Source organism: Culex pipiens, chromosome 2 (assembly GCF_016801865.2).
Source record: "Culex pipiens pallens isolate TS chromosome 2, TS_CPP_V2, whole genome shotgun sequence".
Taxonomy (NCBI): Eukaryota; Metazoa; Arthropoda; class Insecta; order Diptera; family Culicidae; genus Culex; species Culex pipiens.
This window is the reverse complement of record NC_068938.1, coordinates 89,246,113-89,254,818: the sequence shown is the minus strand read 5'-3', so window position 1 is coordinate 89,254,818 and position 8,706 is coordinate 89,246,113.

Genomic DNA, 8,706 nt, shown 5'->3' with positions numbered 1-8,706 from the left:
CAAATTTAACAAATTTAACAAATTAAACAAATTCAACAAATTTTACAAATTTTACAAATTTAACAAATTTAACAAATTTAACAAATTTAACAAATTTAACAAATTTAACAAATTTAACAAATTTAACAAATTTAACAAATTTAACAAATTTAACAAATTTAACAAATTTAACAAATTTAACAAATTAAACAAATTAAACAAATTTAATAAATTTAAAAAAATTAACAAATTTAACAAATTTAACAAATTTAACAAATTTAACAAATTTAACAAATTTAACAAATTTAACAAATTTAACAAATTTAACAAATTTAACAAATTTAACAAATTTAACAAATTTAACAAATTTAACAAATTTAACAAATTTAACAAATTTAACAAATTTAACAAATTTAACAAATTTAACAAATTAACAAATTTAACAAATTTAACAAATTTAACAAATTTAACAAATTTAACAAATTTAAAAAATTTAACAAATTTAACAAATTCAACAAATTTAACTTAACAAATTTAACAAATTTAACAAATTTAACAAATTAACAAATTTAACAAATTTAACAAATTTAACAAATTTAACAAATTTAACAAATTTAACAAATTTAACAAATTTAACAAATTTAACAAATTTAACAAATTTAACAAATTTAACAAATTTAACAAATTTAACAAATTTAACAAATTTAACAAATTTTACAAATTAAACAAATTTAACAAATTAAACAAATTTAACAAATTTAACAAATTTAACAAATTTAACAAATTTAACAAATTTAACAAATTTAACAAATTTAACAAATTAAACAAATTTAACAAATTTAAACAAATTTAACAAATTTAACAAATTTAACAAATTTAACAAATTTAACAAATTTAACAAATTTAACAAATTTAACAAATTTAACAAATTTAACAAATTTAACAAATTTAACAAATTAACAAATTTAACAAATTTAACAAATTTAACAAATTTAACAAATTTAACAAATTTAACAAATTTAACAAATTTAACAAATTTAACAAATTTAACAAATTTAACAAATTTAACAAATTTAACAAATTTAACAAATTTAACAAATTTAACAAATTTAACAAATTTAAGAAATTTAACAAATTTAAAAAAATTTAACAAATTTAACAAATTTAACAAACTTAACAAACTTAACAAACTTAACAAATTTAACACAAATTTACACCAATTTACACAAAAAAATTAACATAAATTTACACAAATTCACAAAAATTCACACAAATTCACACAAATTTACACAAATTTACACAAATTTACTCAAATTTACATAAATTTACATAAATTTACACAAATTTACACAAATTTCTCAATGTTAACATATTTTACAAACTTCACAAAATCCACAAATGTCACAATTTTTTTTTCAGTTTTTTTCTAGACAATTTCCAGAGTTTTTTTTTGAAAAGGACCAATAAACTATTGTCTTTCATATGTTTATAGGACCTAATCAAAAAAACTCTAGAATTCATGTTTTTTTGCCTTTCTTACTAAAGAAAGGTATAGTGTTTGCTTTTGGCTCCGACGCCAAATCAAGCTTCGTTCCCAAATCATTTCTCGAGAAATATTCATTCGAAAAATCTGCAAAAAATCATGGACGATCGATTTTCGACGCCCGATCGATTGACAATGACAGAATTCGTCTACCTCCAATATCCGAATTTTGGCGCTTAATTTACTGTAGAGCACGCGTGACGTCCGTGTGTGGTAAAAAAGTGCTCAATTTTGTGGTAGGGGGTTTCTCAGAGCCCACATTATGGATTTAAGCTCTCTTGGGCGCATTTGAAAGGGGATGTGCTGAACCTGAACCAGTTCCATACCAAATTTGAATTTATCCATTTTTTATGGGGACTCGGAGTGTGTTTTCACCAAATCAGGCGGTTTTCAAATGAAAATTCGGTCGAAAATTGAAGTATTGAAATCGTTTATTTGTCCAAAAAATTGCATTTTTCCAGCCCTACATCCTCCCAAATTTTCATCCATGTCGGTAATGTGGTTTTTGATTTACAGCTTGTGGACTAATTCACTGTGAGGGGGAAAAACCCCTAAAAAAGGTAAAAGCCAATTTTCACCAAATGCCAAAACTATTCCTTTGGCATTTTATCTAATTTTTTTTCTCCACATCATAATCTAGACCATACTCGATGTTCTGAAACAAATTTGACCTCATTTGGATTTACCGTTCAGATTTTAGAAAATTTCCATTTTTGCCTTTCTTACTAAAGAAAGGTATAGTGTTTGCTTTTGGCTCCGACGCCAAATCAAGCTTCGTTCCCAAATCATTTCTCGAGAAATATTCATTCGAAAAATCTGCAAAAAATCATGGACGATCGATTTTCGACGCCCGATCGATTGACAATGACAGAATTCGTCTACCTCCAATATCCGAATTTTGGCGCTTAATTTACTGTAGAGCACGCGTGACGTCCGTGTGTGGTAAAAAAGTGCTCAATTTTGTGGTAGGGGGTTTCTCAGAGCCCACATTATGGATTTAAGCTCTCTTGGGCGCATTTGAAAGGGGATGTGCTGAACCTGAACCAGTTCCATACCAAATTTGAATTTATCCATTTTTTATGGGGACTCGGAGTGTGTTTTCACCAAATCAGGCGGTTTTCAAATGAAAATTCGGTCGAAAATTGAAGTATTGAAATCGTTTATTTGTCCAAAAAATTGCATTTTTCCAGCCCTACATCCTCCCAAATTTTCATCCATGTCGGTAATGTGGTTTTTGATTTACAGCTTGTGGACTAATTCACTGTGAGGGGGAAAAACCCCTAAAAAAGGTAAAAGCCAATTTTCACCAAATGCCAAAACTATTCCTTTGGCATTTTATCTAATTTTTTTTCTCCACATCATAATCTAGACCATACTCGATGTTCTGAAACAAATTTGACCTCATTTGGATTTACCGTTCAGATTTTAGAAAATTTCCATTTTTGCCTTTCTTACTAAAGAAAGGTATAGTGTTTGCTTTTGGCTCCGACGCCAAATCAAGCTTCGTTCCCAAATCATTTCTCGAGAAATATTCATTCGAAAAATCTGCAAAAAATCATGGACGATCGATTTTCGACGCCCGATCGATTGACAATGACAGAATTCGTCTACCTCCAATATCCGAATTTTGGCGCTTAATTTACTGTAGAGCACGCGTGACGTCCGTGTGTGGTAAAAAAGTGCTCAATTTTGTGGTAGGGGGTTTCTCAGAGCCCACATTATGGATTTAAGCTCTCTTGGGCGCATTTGAAAGGGGATGTGCTGAACCTGAACCAGTTCCATACCAAATTTGAATTTATCCATTTTTTATGGGGACTCGGAGTGTGTTTTCACCAAATCAGGCGGTTTTCAAATGAAAATTCGGTCGAAAATTGAAGTATTGAAATCGTTTATTTGTCCAAAAAATTGCATTTTTCCAGCCCTACATCCTCCCAAATTTTCATCCATGTCGGTAATGTGGTTTTTGATTTACAGCTTGTGGACTAATTCACTGTGAGGGGGAAAAACCCCTAAAAAAGGTAAAAGCCAATTTTCACCAAATGCCAAAACTATTCCTTTGGCATTTTATCTAATTTTTTTTCTCCACATCATAATCTAGACCATACTCGATGTTCTGAAACAAATTTGACCTCATTTGGATTTACCGTTCAGATTTTAGAAAATTTCCATTTTTGCCTTTCTTACTAAAGAAAGGTATAGTGTTTGCTTTTGGCTCCGACGCCAAATCAAGCTTCGTTCCCAAATCATTTCTCGAGAAATATTCATTCGAAAAATCTGCAAAAAATCATGGACGATCGATTTTCGACGCCCGATCGATTGACAATGACAGAATTCGTCTACCTCCAATATCCGAATTTTGGCGCTTAATTTACTGTAGAGCACGCGTGACGTCCGTGTGTGGTAAAAAAGTGCTCAATTTTGTGGTAGGGGGTTTCTCAGAGCCCACATTATGGATTTAAGCTCTCTTGGGCGCATTTGAAAGGGGATGTGCTGAACCTGAACCAGTTCCATACCAAATTTGAATTTATCCATTTTTTATGGGGACTCGGAGTGTGTTTTCACCAAATCAGGCGGTTTTCAAATGAAAATTCGGTCGAAAATTGAAGTATTGAAATCGTTTATTTGTCCAAAAAATTGCATTTTTCCAGCCCTACATCCTCCCAAATTTTCATCCATGTCGGTAATGTGGTTTTTGATTTACAGCTTGTGGACTAATTCACTGTGAGGGGGAAAAACCCCTAAAAAAGGTAAAAGCCAATTTTCACCAAATGCCAAAACTATTCCTTTGGCATTTTATCTAATTTTTTTTCTCCACATCATAATCTAGACCATACTCGATGTTCTGAAACAAATTTGACCTCATTTGGATTTACCGTTCAGATTTTAGAAAATTTCCATTTTTGCCTTTCTTACTAAAGAAAGGTATAGTGTTTGCTTTTGGCTCCGACGCCAAATCAAGCTTCGTTCCCAAATCATTTCTCGAGAAATATTCATTCGAAAAATCTGCAAAAAATCATGGACGATCGATTTTCGACGCCCGATCGATTGACAATGACAGAATTCGTCTACCTCCAATATCCGAATTTTGGCGCTTAATTTACTGTAGAGCACGCGTGACGTCCGTGTGTGGTAAAAAAGTGCTCAATTTTGTGGTAGGGGGTTTCTCAGAGCCCACATTATGGATTTAAGCTCTCTTGGGCGCATTTGAAAGGGGATGTGCTGAACCTGAACCAGTTCCATACCAAATTTGAATTTATCCATTTTTTATGGGGACTCGGAGTGTGTTTTCACCAAATCAGGCGGTTTTCAAATGAAAATTCGGTCGAAAATTGAAGTATTGAAATCGTTTATTTGTCCAAAAAATTGCATTTTTCCAGCCCTACATCCTCCCAAATTTTCATCCATGTCGGTAATGTGGTTTTTGATTTACAGCTTGTGGACTAATTCACTGTGAGGGGGAAAAACCCCTAAAAAAGGTAAAAGCCAATTTTCACCAAATGCCAAAACTATTCCTTTGGCATTTTATCTAATTTTTTTTCTCCACATCATAATCTAGACCATACTCGATGTTCTGAAACAAATTTGACCTCATTTGGATTTACCGTTCAGATTTTAGAAAATTTCCATTTTTGCCTTTCTTACTAAAGAAAGGTATAGTGTTTGCTTTTGGCTCCGACGCCAAATCAAGCTTCGTTCCCAAATCATTTCTCGAGAAATATTCATTCGAAAAATCTGCAAAAAATCATGGACGATCGATTTTCGACGCCCGATCGATTGACAATGACAGAATTCGTCTACCTCCAATATCCGAATTTTGGCGCTTAATTTACTGTAGAGCACGCGTGACGTCCGTGTGTGGTAAAAAAGTGCTCAATTTTGTGGTAGGGGGTTTCTCAGAGCCCACATTATGGATTTAAGCTCTCTTGGGCGCATTTGAAAGGGGATGTGCTGAACCTGAACCAGTTCCATACCAAATTTGAATTTATCCATTTTTTATGGGGACTCGGAGTGTGTTTTCACCAAATCAGGCGGTTTTCAAATGAAAATTCGGTCGAAAATTGAAGTATTGAAATCGTTTATTTGTCCAAAAAATTGCATTTTTCCAGCCCTACATCCTCCCAAATTTTCATCCATGTCGGTAATGTGGTTTTTGATTTACAGCTTGTGGACTAATTCACTGTGAGGGGGAAAAACCCCTAAAAAAGGTAAAAGCCAATTTTCACCAAATGCCAAAACTATTCCTTTGGCATTTTATCTAATTTTTTTTCTCCACATCATAATCTAGACCATACTCGATGTTCTGAAACAAATTTGACCTCATTTGGATTTACCGTTCAGATTTTAGAAAATTTCCATTTTTGCCTTTCTTACTAAAGAAAGGTATAGTGTTTGCTTTTGGCTCCGACGCCAAATCAAGCTTCGTTCCCAAATCATTTCTCGAGAAATATTCATTCGAAAAATCTGCAAAAAATCATGGACGATCGATTTTCGACGCCCGATCGATTGACAATGACAGAATTCGTCTACCTCCAATATCCGAATTTTGGCGCTTAATTTACTGTAGAGCACGCGTGACGTCCGTGTGTGGTAAAAAAGTGCTCAATTTTGTGGTAGGGGGTTTCTCAGAGCCCACATTATGGATTTAAGCTCTCTTGGGCGCATTTGAAAGGGGATGTGCTGAACCTGAACCAGTTCCATACCAAATTTGAATTTATCCATTTTTTATGGGGACTCGGAGTGTGTTTTCACCAAATCAGGCGGTTTTCAAATGAAAATTCGGTCGAAAATTGAAGTATTGAAATCGTTTATTTGTCCAAAAAATTGCATTTTTCCAGCCCTACATCCTCCCAAATTTTCATCCATGTCGGTAATGTGGTTTTTGATTTACAGCTTGTGGACTAATTCACTGTGAGGGGGAAAAACCCCTAAAAAAGGTAAAAGCCAATTTTCACCAAATGCCAAAACTATTCCTTTGGCATTTTATCTAATTTTTTTTCTCCACATCATAATCTAGACCATACTCGATGTTCTGAAACAAATTTGACCTCATTTGGATTTACCGTTCAGATTTTAGAAAATTTCCATTTTTGCCTTTCTTACTAAAGAAAGGTATAGTGTTTGCTTTTGGCTCCGACGCCAAATCAAGCTTCGTTCCCAAATCATTTCTCGAGAAATATTCATTCGAAAAATCTGCAAAAAATCATGGACGATCGATTTTCGTCGCACCGTCGACAAGTTGCCAAGTTAACCGGCTCCGTGGCTTAATGGTTACGGCTTCTGCCTCACAAGCAGAAGGTTCAGGGATCAAATCCCAGCCGGTACCTTTGAAATTTGGAATCAGGAATTTGAACTTTGAATATGAACAAAAACGAAAATGAATCAGGTGGGATTCGAACTCACACCTCTGGATTGGTGGTCTGGGACGCTAAGCAGTCGGCCATCAGAAGGTTAACACTCTAGCAGTGAATTGATCCGTAGTGTTGAAACATGTTATCTTCTCATATTAAATACGCGCTGATCCCTGATTTGCCTGACGGGATTGGAAGTCTAAATATAGATCGAGTTTCCTTCAGATGCTTGCTTCTATGTTTAGGCGGGGCCGAACAATGCCCAGCGACCTCGGAATTGGACCGCAAGGAGCTCTGTCATTCTGAAACGGGTCGTTGGAAGCAGCGCGAGGGCTATCACCACCTAATACCCGGGACTGAGATAAGTTGTATCAGCATTCGGCATATACAAAGCCTGATACAAACTATACTTTCCCATAATATCGCTACCGGTTAGCGGGTATTGGATTGGACCACACACACACACACACACCGTCGACAAGTTGCCAAGTTGAGCTTCACATGCAGACGCGAGCAATGCTGGCGCGTGATGCTGGCGCGTATAGAGTTGTGATACTAGATTACCCCCTTTTAGTGCAAGTTGCTTTATCGATTGCTCGTTCATCACACATCGCCTATCATTATTTTCTATGCTAAGCTTCAGTTAACGCAAACTAGACGCAAGCAGCTATCTCTTCTGAAGCCTCATGCTCATTCTTTTGCCTTTCTTTTTTGTTTTGCTCATTCTCTGATCGAACTCTGAGCGAACGAATTTCTGGGAAGCGTTCAAGCTTCCCATGTGCCAGTGACAACGCACATCGCGGGTTTGGTTTTCTAGCTTCGGTACTAGCCTTTTTGTGTATTAGTATTTTTGTTCATCGTACCAGCGCACCACGGTGGTTTATTCGGTACGTTTGCGTTTGTCGTAGTGAAGTCCCACCGAGCGCTCAGTCGTTGTATGCTTCCCAATCCCAAAAACGCCTAAATGCTTGCTTATTGAAAGCTCTTAATTTTGCCTAACGCCTAAATGACAGTTTAGTGAATTACAGTAGGCGTTTCAAAGCTTTCAAGAACATTTATGCGGCTTTACCGTTACATCGTTGTTTACAACACGGCAAATTCTCGGGTGTTGAAACACTTTCTGCCAGTCATTTTGTTACCGCTTTAACGCTCTGGAGCAAGACGGAATTAGGGTATATGACCCTATTTTGGACCTAGTACCTATTTTGGACCTATTTTTATTAATCGAGGTATTTCAGGCTTTTAAAGTACGAATTCACTGAATTCAACCAACAGAAAGTGTAGGCAGGATCGTTTTGTATCTTACCTCTTCCAAAAATGTTAACATTTTTGATTATTTCCGCTTTTTCAGCCACTTTTTCCAACGCCATTCGAACTTCCTTTCATTTTTCTAGCACATCGATTAGGTCCAAATATTCCGGCCTCGTTGCTTATCAGATTTGGCTCGCGACACCTTGATGATTTTTTCTGTTTTGCACTGACACCAAGCAATTTCGTCTGGTTTCCGAGCAATGTAACTGTTGTTTATTTAATTCTTTCTTGTTTTCCGTCACTAAACCATTGAAATAACTATTCTATTATCGAAAAAAACACATTTCAAAATATTTTTTCAAATCAGCCGCGTTGGATCAGTTTTTGGACCTACTTTGCCGTCGGTTCAAGGCTATCACCAACACATGCATAACAAGGTGTTGCCAGTTTTGTTTATTAATTTATTTCGATATTTCATTGAAATTGATTGAAATTTTTAAATTTAATATTTTGAATTGATTTTTTTGACTGTAATTATTTGAATGAAATCTAAGCTTTAAAAAGCAAATGATTAACAGAAACAAT